The 14,857-nt window shown below is 35.2% G+C and overlaps 1 long non-coding RNA gene across 1 annotated transcript; it reads left to right on the plus strand.

Annotated features, from left to right (window-relative positions):
• The first annotated feature begins 6,747 nt into the window (after positions 1-6,747).
• LOC122320305 lies at positions 6,748-10,875 on the plus strand. The gene is made up of 3 exons (XR_006245622.1): positions 6,748-6,760; positions 10,673-10,711; positions 10,778-10,875. It is a non-coding gene; the product is annotated as an uncharacterized LOC122320305 (long non-coding RNA).
• The last annotated feature ends 3,982 nt before the right edge of the window (positions 10,876-14,857 follow it).

Genomic DNA, 14,857 nt, shown 5'->3' on the forward strand with positions numbered 1-14,857 from the left:
CCTATGGACGCTATATGACAACATTGTCGGATTTAAATGAAATTTTTTTCTCGATTCAAGAGTTATTAAAAAACTCCATGTTTTAAAAATCATGCTCGTGGGATTAAAAACAATGGCGTTATAATTTTTTTTTCATTATTTATATATATATTTTTCGATCTTTTGTATGGCAGCTATATGGTGGAGTTATCGGATTTTGATAAAATTTTATCAGAATATTCAATAGTAGTCAGAAAACGCCATCTAAAAGAAATCAAGTCGATCTGATCAAAAACAACGGCGTTAGAATTTTTTATTTCAATCTCTTGTATGGAAGCTATCCTATATAGTCGCCCGATCCGGTCCGTTCCGACTTATATACTGCGTGCAATAACTACACAACTTTTGGGAAAGTTTCAGCAAGATAGCTTTAAAACTGAGAGACTAGTTTGGGCAGAAACGGACAGGAGGACAGACGGACAGACGTACAGACGTATTGCGATTCAGATCGTGATGCTGATCAAGAATATATATGCTTTATGGGGTCCTTCACTGCGTTGCAAACTTCTGGCCAAAATTATAATACCCTTTTCTCTGCAAGGGTATAATATTCAAGTGATTTAAGATTTGGCTGTAAAGGGGGTAGAAAATATATACAGTCGACTCTCGTTAATTCGAAACTCGAGGGACTCTTGAAATATTTCGAATTATCGAGATAAGAATTAAGAGGTACCTTCGTGTGCGTACATGTATTCGTAATGTTAATCACCCTGCAGTTCTGACTGTTACCTGGTGTCTTTTAGCATACAAGCAATCAATGTGTAGGAAAGGAAAAGGGATATTCCTAAGTTTCCCCCTCTTTCTCACTCTTCGAATACGATCTCGTTGCTTCCACCCAAATTTGTCTTCTATTCTTTCGTTTTTCTAATTGCACTGTTGTCATTCTCCGTTAGAAACAAAAAATTGGTTTTCGATGGAAAATACGGCTAAGGGCGCTCGACTTATGTATTCTCTTTTGATGTTAAAGTTCTTAAAATATTAAATATAATATATGTATATATAAAGTGATATACATATATAATATATTTTATATATACAACATTATTTACATTATTGAACCTCGTCAGTACCACTTCAACCTCTGAATAGACAAGTCGTGTTACACCAGCATAAAGCCGCGCTTAGCGAATCACCAAAAACCTTATCAGCAAATCTTTAAACAAAAACAATTCAATAACAAAAGAAAGAACGAAAAATTCAAACCAACAACAATATACAAGCAATACCCAAGCTCGGCTTGGCAAACCATGGAAGAACCACCAGACAAATTCTCCAAATCTTACAACTCCAGACTCGGTGAACCGAAGTTTGTTGTTGTCAAACGAAATGACAACCAATCACTTGAAAAAATTTCCATATTCATCATAAAAAAATCTGTTGACTACGCATGCGGAGGGGAAGTTGAATCTTTAAAAAAACTAAAAGATGGGTCAATATTGATTAAAACTAAAAACGATTTACAGACAAAAAAACTCCTTAGACTGACAAAAATTGCAGATATGGACATCACAGCAGTCGAACACAAGACTCTAAACTTTTCAAAGGGAATAATATATTGCAATGAATTGCGATATGTCGACGAAGAAACAATACTTCAAGAGCTTAAATCTCAGAAGGTTACCGAAGTAAGAAAACTAATGAAAAAAATTACAACAACACCAATCTTGCTGACAACACACTGATAGAAACCGGCCTAGTCGTAATAACTTTTGCAACCACCAAACTGCCAGAAACTATAAGAGTAGCCTACGAATCTGTTCGCGTTAAAGATTACATACCTCTTCCACTTCGTTGCAAAAAATGTCTCCGACTCGGTCACCCAACAATCGTATGCAAAAGTGTAGAGACATGCTCAAATTGCTCAGAAACAAAGCACACAGATATAGGAGATAAATGCTCTAACGAAAAGAATTGTATCAACTGCAAAAATAACCCAGAAATCGATTCCCGACACAGCCCCCTCGACCGCAAATGCCCAAGTTTTCTTAAACAACAGGAACTTACAGCTATTAAAATTAAAGAAAAAGTTGACCATAAAACTGCACAACGTATATATTTTGAACGACACGGCTACCAAATAAGAGGAACCTACGCCAGAATACTAACAAACGCCACTACTCTGAACACAACAAACGCCACAACTCCAATCACAACAAACTCACAATCATCAAGCACAACAAACTCACACTCAGCAAACACAAACTCAACCAAAAACTTACTGCAACATCAAAACACTTACATCGCACCTGCACCCCGAGCCAGCAACTTATCTAACTCAATCGCATCCGGATCAAGCAAACCAAACACATCATCAAACCAACACATCCAACACCATAACAACCGGGACATATTAGAAGAAATGGACACCGACCACATTAACCCTCCCACACCAAAGACCACGGCCCGCTCTACAGAACTCACCGGAGACCTTAAATTAAGAATTTTCCACAAAGATAAGTCTAATACCCTAAGTAGCAGTTTAAAACCCTCTAAACAGAAATCTAAAACTACTAACAAAAACAAACTTACTAACCAGAGCGACAGCGAATCTGTTTAAACCCCCTAAAACTAACGTAAGACCTAAAAACTTAACTACTCGCTACCCTACCTAAAGCTAAACCCACTACAAGATACTTATATATCTTTAGAATGACCCTTATTATAATCCAATGGAATATAAAAGGCTATATGAACAACTACAACAACCTACTTATCTTAATCAAAAAATACTCACCTCACATAATATCACTACAAGAAACACACATACAATACACTAATAACATACCAATCCCAATCAACTATTCATTACTAACAAATCACGCCACAAACAGGTTTGGCGGCGTAGCACTACTAATACACAAATCAGTTCAACATACTACACTTAGTATCCCAGACGATCACGAAGCACTAGCAACACACATTCAATCCAAACTAAATTTTAACGTATTTTCAACATACATCTCTCCAAACACATCCGTCACAAGTCAGTCACTCGAAAACACACTATCTAGTCAACAAACACCCTCACTACTCACAGGAGATTTTAATGGTTGGCACCCATCCTGGGGTTCACCTACATCAAACTCACGAGGAAAAATAGTACAAAGATTCATTGACAACTCACAACTAATTATTCTTAACGACAAATCCCCCACACACTTTTCAACACACAATACATTCACACATATTGACCTCACTCTCTGCACACCATCACTTGCTCCTCACGCTAAGTGGGAAATACTCAATGACCTTCATGGCAGTGACCATTTTCCCATACTTATTCATCTATTTCCAACAACAGACACACCTAAATTCAATAGACCATTTTTTAAATTAAAAGAAGCAAATTGGGTACAATACAATAAACTTACCCAAGACATAAATGACAAATTCCCACCTTCCCAATTAGTTAACAAAGAAGCCGCCCAAGTCAATAAAATTATTTTGTACAGCGCAAATCTTGCTATCCCACAAACATCTCCAAACATTAAGCCATACAGGGTTCCATGGTGGAACAAAAAACTTGACCAGCTACGAAAAGAAAAACAATCAGCTTGGAAAACACTTAACCGCAATGTAACCCTAGAAAACATAATAGACTACAGACGCAAGAATGCAAAATTTAGGTACGAACTAAAAAATAGTAAAAAAGAAGCCACCAAATCCTTTACCTCAACTATCCAACCCTCAACTCCTTCATCCAAAATATGGGCCAACATAAGACGCTTCTGCGGCCTTAATCCAGTTAAAGGAATCCATGCCATAACAAACCCAGACAATAATGAAATAACCACGTCAAACGCTGAAATTTCCAATATCTTTGCAAAATATTTCTCAAACCTATCTGACGACCAGAATTTCACAGAGGAGTTTTTAAATAACAAATATAGAAACAACTCAGTAGACTACTCACCATCCCCAACAGCCCAAACCATAGAAAAAAAGATCACAAACCTTGAATTAGCATCTGCATTACAAACACTTAAAGGAACTGCCCCAGGATTAAATAGGATATCCTATCAAATGATAAAAAATAGCTCACCCACAACAAAAACCAGAATTACAGACCTATTCAACAAAATTTTCGACACTCACATACCACAAGCCTATAAAACCAGCCTAGTTACTCCAATTCTCAAACCGAACAGCGACAAAACCCAACCCACTTCATATAGACCCATATCCCTTAACTGTTGCCTAGCAAAAACGCTAGACAAAATTATAGCCAAAAGACTTTGGTGGTTTGTGACCCACAACAATTTATTAAACAAAAACCAATTTGGCTTCAAAAAAGGCAAATCGACTTCAGACAGTCTACTCTACGTAGACTACCTCATATCGAAGTCAAACACGCACACCTCACTAGTCACTCTTGATTTCTCAAGGGCCTTTGACAGAGTAGGTGTGCACTCCATAATTAACCAACTCCAGGAATGGAAAACAGGACCGAAAATAATAAATTACATTAGAAATTTCATGCGAAACAGAAAAATAATTGTCCGTATTGGCCCCCACACATCAAACTCCCTACCACTATCTAACGGAATTCCACAAGGATCACCAATCTCAGTCATACTGTTTCTCATAGCATTCAATAAACTATCTGACATCATATCCCTCCACAAGGAAATTAAATTCAATGCATACGCTGACGATTATTTCCTAATAATAAATTTCAACAAAAACAAAAATATTTGCTTTAACCTAGACAACCTTTTAAATGACATAGAAAACTGGGGCTCATATTCAGGAGCATCCCTATCCCTATCAAAATGCCAACATCTTCATATCTGCAAAAAACACTACTGCACTTGCACCATAAGCTGCAACAATATGCTAATTCCCACGGTAGACTCCCTAAAAATCTTAGGAATACATTTAGACAACAAATACAAATGGAACACACACATAAATAAACTTATACCTGCACTCCACAAAAAACTAAACATAATAAAATGCCTATCCAGCCTTAAGTTCAACTGCAACACACACACCTTAATTAACGTTGTAAAAGCTACAGTTATCGCCAAAATAGAATATGGTCTATTCCTATACGGACATGCACCCAAAAGCATTTTAAACAAAATAAAATCTCCATTCAACTCCGCTATCCGCCTAGCTCTCGGAGCCTTCCGATCTACGCCAACAAATAATCTACTCCAAGAAGCCAACATTCCTCCAGTAGAAATTAAACGAGATTTCCAAACGTCCAAACTGTCAAAAAATCTCATCTATTCCAAAGACACCCCAATCCATAAATTTGTTAAACAACGTAAACGAAGAAAGAAAAGACCGCCAATTATTGACCACATAATAAACTTTTGCCAGGAACTCAACTTACCCTACGAACCACAAAAACTGTGGAAACACAAGCCACCTTGGGACCTCCCCAACCTCATAGACACATCGATTCGTTTGCATAAGAAGAGTAACACATCCAGAGAAATTTATCATAAACTATACGAAGACTCAAAAGCTAATCTCAACTCATACAAACATATATTCACTGACGGTTCAAAAATAACAGACACCATAACATACGCCATAACTACCGAAACAAGCATCCTGAAATGCGGTATCCTCCCACCATATTCCTCTGTACTTACAGCTGAAATAATTGCCATCCTTGAAGCAATCGAGTTCATAAAAAACAAAAAAGGCAAATATGTAATCTTTTCCGACTCTCTCGCAGCAATAGACTCGATTAAAAACACAAACAATAACAACATCTACCCAAACAAGATTAGATCAATTTTAACCCAGTTAGCGCCAAAAATTAAATTAATGTGGATTCCTGGCCATGCAGGCATAGCGGGGAACGAACTAGCCGACCAAGCAGCAAAATCGACCAACAAATTTCCACTAATTTTTACCCCAAATATAAACCCCACAGACATTAAAAGGCACATTAAAGCAGAATTTACGACAAGACAAAAACAAAACATTATACACTGCAATCAATGGTACCAGTCCACCAACATGCGTAACCACATTAGCGATTTCTTTAGAAATACCCACCAAAAGTGGACCAGACTCGACCAAACCAAAATTACCCGACTACGTCTAGGACATACAAACCTGACCCACCAACACTATCTGAATCAAAATCCAAAACCACCTTGCCCCAATTGCCAAGCTGACCTCTCCTTACCCCACATACTAAACTCATGCCCCCCTCTTCTTCAAGTCAAACAGGCCATCTTCAAGAATTCCAACCCGCTAGACCTTCTCAGAGACCCCAACCCAGATAACATTGAAAAAATCCTACAGTTCTTAAAAACAACCCAATTATACCACAAAATTTAAAAAAAAAAAAAACTAATTAATTAATTGTACGACATAAGAAATAATAATAATATGATTATTAGGTTAAGAAACATGTACACCATCCAAATCCCACATAGCCTAAGGCCCCGTTGCCAGTGCTGTACCACATAAGTTAGCTTAGTTTTGTAAACTTTTCTATCTTTTATAATAATAATAATAATAATAATAATAATAATAATAACATTATTGAACCAAGGTAACGATAACATAATTGCAAATATAGATATAATATAACTCGCGTGTCATTTATGGTCGGTTATACCCAAAAAAAGAAGGGTATACTAAAAGGGTGCAAAATAAAATTGAACTGGTCATTCTTTTGCGTTGTGCATTGACAGTTAGTTGTGAAATTACTTAATTTGCGCAACGGGCAGCGGAATTGTTTAAAAATCATGTAAGTGTCGTTAAGATATAAGATATAGGATAAGACAAAAATATTATGTCTTTTACTACAAACTTATTTAAATCTTTTTAGGATTCAGCCTGTATGTACGATAAATTCGTTTGAAAGGTAAGTTTGTTTTAAATTAAAAAAAGTAATACATATATAATATGTAATAATAAAAATATTTTTTGTACCATAGATGGACGCAAAACAGCCGTTGTCCTGCAAATATTCCACATAAATGGTAAACAAAAACTTTCTAATTTCATATTATCTATGTACTTATCTCTTATGTTTCAAAATAAGATTAATTAATAAAATAAAAAAAAATATATACCTATATATATGGTTTTTCATATGAATTTGGGGATGACATTTTAGACATTGGCATAGATGACAACATCGCCTCCACGCCAGCAACGAAAGCATCAATAGCTTATACGAATTTTCTCTATACAAAATTCGTATAAGCCATCGATGCCTCGCTCGATGACTCGGACAAAATGGTCATCGAGAGCGACATGCATGTCAAATCCTTAAATGCCATACAACAACTTTATATGAAATGACATCAGTGCGGATTCAGGTGCTTCGGACACTGACATCAGTGGGTAGTCGTCCATGTCATCACGACAAGGCACTTTTGGAACTGCAGGGCAATTAATCTTTCGAAAGAACTTTGTTATATGTACTGGTTTGCTTTAAAGTACAATTCTGCTGCTCACACTGCTCAATAACTTTTTTTAAGAGAAAAAGTGCCTGAAATGCTTTTTCATCACTTTCGTTTTGTAGACATAAGTTTTGTAAGGTATCAAATGAGGATCTTGCTTCCTTAACTGCCAAAGGTTCTTTATACTTTCTAGGGCTTACACTAACTTTTAATATGCATACCAACGAAACGTAACAGTAACTGAATAACTACACAAACCAATTCGTAAGAAGTGTGTATGCAAATGGTCAAACTACATAATCAAAACAAAAACAAAGGCAAGTTTGAACTTGTCGCAAAATTTCCGCCTTTTTTCTCTTCAACTTTGAATTGTCGAGTGTTAGACGCTAATGAGTTCGAATTGACGCGTGGTTTTTGTTAAATATCAACGATTTTATCGTTCGAATTACCAAGTGTATGAAAATGTATTGATTTAGTTTGAAATATAAAGAGATTTCGTAGGGACCTCGTGATAACATTGAATTATAGAGAGGTTCGAATTATCGCAGGTTTGAATTAATGTAAAAATTTGGACTTAAAATGAATGGGTTTTACAAAAATATAAAAAGTGTCCTAGTTTTGACTAGGTTTACCAACTAACAACTATAATAACAAAAACTATTTCCATTTTTTGTATAACTACCTGATTAATTTCTGGTAATCACAAGAACAAAAAATCAAAAAAAATGAAAACAGTTATTCTTACTTTTGTTATGTCTCAGATTCGTTTCCCGAATTCGTTCCATCTTCATTTTAACGCTTTCCAAGACGCTTTTTTCATACTCCCGGCGATCATAAATTTGTTTGTAATGCAAATTTTCAATTATTGCTGCACCCCTGTAAATATAATAATAAAAATATAATAATTTTTAAGCAAGAAAGCAAACTAAATTTGGTGAAAAGAAGCTTAAATATCCTTGCAGTTTGAACTCCATTACATTTTTAGATGATTTTTTTTATCGTAACAAATTTGTTGAAATTGTGAGTTAAATGCATAAATGTAAATCAAAATAATAACGACTTTTCATTTAAATTTTTTTTAATTTCTACAAGCAATGGCAGCTTTATGTTATAATCCGATTTTAACAAAATGTTACTCGTAATTCAAGAGTCGTAAAAATCTTTATACTAAAAAAAAATAATGTTAATTTAATGAAAAACAACAGCCCTTTATAATATTACAAGCAAGAGCCCCCCAGCTTTCCCAATAGATCGGCTATATCACATAGGTATAATGTTCAACGTTGTTGCACCAATTACACTGTGCGACAAAATTTAACGAAATGTTTGTTTAAGTTACTTTTTTGATTGTTTTCGGTTAAGATGCATAAATTATGCACAAAAATATCTATGCCACCTTCTAAGTGATAGGGTTTCTTTTTTTATGATAAATTTTATGAAATTATTATTATGAAAATAATTAACACAAAATATTATTTTTTTTTTTTACTTCCAATAAACTATTATTTTTTTTTTAAAAGTGAATTTTTTTCCAGATTTTTTTTTGTCTTTTTCAGAGGTATCCTCGCGTAACAAGTTCCATACGTAGTCGCCCAGAGTATAGAGCTGGGAGAAAAAAATTTTAAAGCATTGTTATAAAAGCCTAACGGTATATTTGCTTAATACATTTTAATTAATAGATATTGAACTTGCATAAAACGCTTATAACGGTGAAAAAATATTTTCCCTATATGTGATTATAAGGCTGTGAAATATGCAAAAACACGCGTTTTTGGGACATTTGAGTGTGCGTAGAAGCTGATTGGCTATTGATATTAACAAATCCAAAAACTTTATTATTATTATTATTATAAAGAAATTACCAGCAATTATAAAGTGCGGGCAATTTTTGCTTTATGTTAAGCAATAGCTACAATGGCCTTCTGCTTAATATCTATTTTTATAATATGTAATATGTGTTATGTAGCAGTGGGATGGATAGATATAGTACGTAATATGACATTTGTAACAATGATAGTTTAATTAAGTTTAACAGGTATTTACAGGTATGCTAGTAAGTGTATGTATATAAATCTATGTGCCTACTTATTCTAGTTATGTACAGTATGGTTCAACTTATATGTTATTGTAAAGGTTTGTGGATTTAAGGAATTGGATAGTTGTGGTTATATTTATGGGGTTTACTATTTCTTCTAAAGTTTTTTGGAGGAATTTACGTCTGTGTTCAGTGTAGTTAGGGCATTCAAGGAATATGTGTGATAGGGTAAGGTTAAGGTTACATTGTTGGCATGTGGGTGGAGGTGTTTTATCGAATAAGTGGCTGTGTGTCAGTTTAGTGTGTCCCATTCGGAGTCTCATAAATTTAATGGTGTCTATTCGAGAAATAGTTGGTTTTAAAAGTTCCATGTTGTTCTCTTTTTTGTGTTTATAAGTTTGTAGTGAACTGATGTGTTATTCCATATAAGGTAATTTTGGGCTTTCATGTGGTTTTTAATGTATTTAAGGGTATCTGGTACGTTGTAGTTTATTTCTGATATTAATGGCAGTGCGGTTGCTTGCTTAGCAGCTTGGTCTGCAAGCTCGTTGCCAATAATGCCGGAGTGGCCTGGGATCCATATCAGAGTGAATTTAAATTTGTATTTATAGATAATTTTTCTAATTTCTAATATATAGTAGGTACAGTTATTTGGGTTTTCTAATGCTGTAAGGGCTGAGAGTGAGTCGGTGCATATAGCGAATTTTCCTATTTGTTTTTCGGCATATCTACATGCGTAAAGAATGGCTGCTATTTCAGCGGTAAAAATGGATGAATAAGGTGGTAGGATTTGCTGGGTTATGATGTTATGTGCGGAGGTTACGCTGTAGGTAACTCCATTGGCAGACTTGGAGCCGTCTGTGTATAAGAATGTGTGGACCCTGCAGTTCTGGATGTCCACTGTGGACTTTTTGCAATTAGGCAATCAGTGTGTAGGAAAGGAAAAGGGATATTCCTAAGTGTTCCTCTCTTTCTCACTCTTATAACACGAATCGTTGCTTGCACCCGACGGCGGCCCGACTCCAAATTTGTCTTCTATTCTTTCGATCGGAGAAAAATGAAACTGCGTCATTCTTTTAAGTAGTGCGTCGACTATTGGTTGTGAAATTACTTCACTTGTGCAACTGGCAGCGGAAATGTTTAAAAATCATGTAAGTGTCGTTAATATTACAAAAACATTATGTTTTTTACTACAAACTTATTTAAATCTTTTTAGGATTCAGCCATACATATGTCCCATAAATTCGTTTGAAAGGTAAGTTTGCTTTAGATTAAAAAAAGTAATATATAACATGTAATAATAAAAATATTTGTACCATAGATGGACGCAAAACAGCCGATGGCCTGCAAGTACTCCACAGAAGTGGTAAACAAAAACTTTCGAATTTCATATTATTTATGTACTTATTTCTTATATTAAAAAATAAGATAAATTAATATAATAAAAAAGAATTAAATATATATATATTGTTTTTCATATGAATTTGGGGATGACATTTTTAGGCTTGACATAGATGATTTCGCTAAGGACATCCTCGCAAAAGCCATCGTTGAAAACTTCGCCTCCACGTCAGCTACGAAAGCAACAATGGCTTATACGAATTTTCTCCATACAAAATTCGTATAAGCCACCGACGACTTGTTCGATGAAACGGACAAAAAAGTCATCGAGAGCGACATGTATCCCGAAGACGGCGGTGCCATATAAAATGTCTCTATCAACTCGCGCCGCTGCGGCTAAGGCTGCTACCCCCGCTGTCGTCGGTGCGGCTTCGCACACTTCTTCGACGACAAAGCAATTTTGGAACTGCAGGGGAGTTTAAGGGTATCTTTCAATTCTTGGAACTTTTGATTGTAGACTATCGGTGGAGTGTTTGGTTTTGTTGATGTGTGTAAGGATTTGTTTATTTTAGAAGAGTTAAAGGACCACGTTGGCGTGGTTTCTTTTTTGTTTGTTATGGGGGTTGGGTGTAATAGTAATGCTTTGCAGTGGTCAATCGTATCTTTTATTGTTGATGAAAGTTTTGGAGTCTGTTTTGCCTTCGAGATTTTTTTAATAATCTGTTCTAGAGGTGTTTTCTTTGCGGTGGAAATCATTTTAAAGTTTTTTAAAATGGCATGCTTAGTTCTCTGATCTATTGGTCTTATATTAGCTTCATATAGCAGGTTGTTTATCGGTGAGGATCGAAATGCTCCGAAGGCTATTCTAATCGCTGAGTGGTATATCGTTTTTATTTTATTAAGTTTTGCTTTGGGTGCTTTTCCGTATAAAAATAACCCGTAATCAATTTTTGACATGATAACTGAGTTAATTATATAAATAATAGTTTTAATATGGCAGTTGAAACTAGTGCTTGAGAGACATTTTATGATATTTAGTCTTTTAGAAATTTGTACTACTAACTGGTCTATGTGTGTGTCCCATTTATAATTATTAGTTATAGTAAGACCTAATATTTTTAACGACTTTTCGTTTTTTAAATTGAATGTGCTATGTATTTTGAATTTGCATTTCTTTTTGCGACAGACGTGTAAATATTTGGATTTAGGGATGGAAAGACTGGCTCCAGAGTAGTTGCACCATTCTTGAATGTCTGTTAGCAGTGGGTTGACATTTATTGACGTATCTCTTCTATTGTGCCTTTTTATAATTGTGTAGTCATCTGCGTATGCTGTGAATTCAAACGATTTGTGAAGACCTATGATTCTATTTAATTTGTTATAGGCAATTGCAAAAAGGATTACGGATAATGGTGATCCTTGTGGAATTCCATTTTCAAGTGGTAACGGTTGAGATTGGATGTTTTGAATTTGAACGCAGATTTTTCGGTTAGTTAGAAAGTTTATGATATATTTAATCATTTTGGGCCCTAATTTCCAAATAACGAGTTCATCTATGATTGTGTGAATTCCTATTTTGTCAAATGCTTTTAAGAAATCTAGTGATATTATTGAAAGGTGACTTTTTCTGGATAGGGCGGTGGTAGTCAGATAATCTAGCGTTGCTAGAGAGTCTGATACCGATTTTCCCTTTCTGAAGCCCATTTGACGACTATCGAGTAGCTGGCTGTTGGAAACTAGCCACCATAGTCTTTTGGATATTATTTTATCCATAACTTTGGATAAACAGCTATTTAAAGATATAGGACGATATGAATGTATTTCTGTTTTGTTTGAGTTCGGTTTTAATATTGGTATAATGTTACTAACTTTAAATTGCTGTGGAATGTGTGCGTTGAGGATATTGTTATAGAGTTTAAGTAGCCTTTGCATTAACGTATCTGGTAGATTTTTTATCATTGGGTAACTGATGCGGTCTCTACCTGGTGTTTTACCTTTAAGTTGGTTTATGGCGCTTTTTAATTCAATAATAGAAATATCGCATTCTAAGGGTTGGGTTAGAGAGGATGTACTGTGGGAGAAACTGTAATTTATGTTTTCTTTGTGAGATCTAAAAGTAGGGTGGAAGTTATCATTGAGTGATGCATTTGACCAGAATTCACATAGGGCTTTGGAGATGTCATATTTGTTTGTATGGGTGTCGGATGTGTTACTGGGGTTAATGAGGCAATGGATCTGAATATTAGTTTTGAGGCCACAGAATCTATTGATTTTTTTTCCATATTGTTGGAATTGGAGTTTGTGGATTTATATCTGAGGTAAATTCGTGTAGGGCTTTGCGTTTTTTTTGCTTTATTTCACGTTTGAGAATTGCGTTTGCTTTTTTGTAAGTTATTATATTTGATGTATTTATATTGCGACACATGTTTTGCCAGGCTAATTTTTTTTGGTTTTCAGTTTTTGGAGATCGGTGTCCCACCAGGGGACCTGTTTGGATGAGTTTGGGTGATATTGGGGTATGGATAAATGAGCGCTGTGCCTTATGATGGCACAAATGTGGGCAGTTTCCTGGTTTATTTGTTGGCTGACTGGTCTTTCGTCGGAAAATTGTTTACAACATTTTTGATAGAGAGGCCAGTTGGCTTTATCCATATTGAACTTAGGTTTAATGACGGAGGGGTAAGTTGAATCATTTTCAAAGAGTTGTATTGAGATCGGGAAGTGGTCACTACCTGAGAGGTGATTGTCGATTGTCCATTTAGAGTACAGGTATAGTTCAGGGGAAGCTAGAGAAAGGTCAATATGTGTAAAGGTGTGGTGTGTAGTGAAGTGGGTGGGGGAGCCATTATTAAGAGTGGTTAAAAGGGATTGGTTTATAAATTTGAATAATATGTTTCCTCGTGAGTTATTATTTTGTGATCCCCAACTTTTGTGCCAGCTGTTAAAATCTCCTGTTATCAGAATAGGGGTATTAATATAATTGTAGGTGTCCTGTAATTCTTGTAGAGTGAAAGGTTTGTTGGGAGGTATGTAGCTGGAAATAATAGTGAATTTTATTTTAGAATGTACGGTTACGGCGATTGAGTCAAAACTTATATTGCGGATTTGAGTTTGTTGTTGTTGTAAGGAGTTGTGAAGCAGAAGTGCTACTCCGCCATAGGGGTTGTTTGAGTTATTTATGTGGTAAAGGGTGAAGTTTATTGGGATGGGGATATTATTTGTAGAGTGGAGGTGTGTATCTTGTATGGATATTATTTTAGGGTTGTGTTTTTTTAAAAGTATTTGTAGGTGGTTATAATTATTGAGGTATCCATTTACATTTAATTGTAATATTTTTAGCATGTTAAGAATAAGAATATAGGTTAAGGCTAACTAGAACTTAAATAATTTTGTTTACTATATTTTGTATAATTTTATAATTCTAAATCTTCATCAGTACTTATTGTATACTTATCTCCAGAGATCTTGCTTTTATTTTTCTTATCAGTTTTAGTTTTTTGGTTGCTTTTTTCTTTTGATTTCAGTGTAGTGCTTAACTTATTAGATTTAGCTGAGAATATTTTAAGTTTTAGTTCGTCGCAAATTTCAGAGCGTGTGGAGTGTAGTGATGTTGATGCACTTGTGTCCATGTGTTCTTCAGAGGAGTCTTCGTATGTGATAACTTGTCTGTTAATAGTATTTGGTGTTGATGAGTTTGTCTTTGATGTAGTATTTGTGTTAACTTTTGTTTCTATAGCTGGTGTTTTGTTTGTTGGAATTGATGCTGTTTGGGCGTAGGACATTGGTGGGTGAGTATGACGTGTGTTGTATATAAAGCGGGCTGTCTTGTGGTCCACTTTTTGGGTTATTTTAATTGCAGTGAGTTCTTTTTGTTTAATAAAGGCAGGGCATGATTTGTCCATTGCGTTGTGGTGCTTAATTTTGTCATCTTCGTATTTGCAGTTAATACAGGTTTGGATATTGGTGCATGGTTCGTTGTTTGTTGTGTGAGCTTTTTCTGAGCAGTTGGCGCATGTTTTAGGGCTTTTACAGTAGGCGGAGGGGTGTCCGAATCTAAGGC

The sequence above is a fragment of the Drosophila ficusphila genome, unplaced genomic scaffold (genome assembly GCF_018152265.1).
Source record: "Drosophila ficusphila isolate 14025-0441.05 unplaced genomic scaffold, ASM1815226v1 contig_470, whole genome shotgun sequence".
Lineage (NCBI taxonomy): Eukaryota > Metazoa > Arthropoda > Insecta > Diptera > Drosophilidae > Drosophila > Drosophila ficusphila.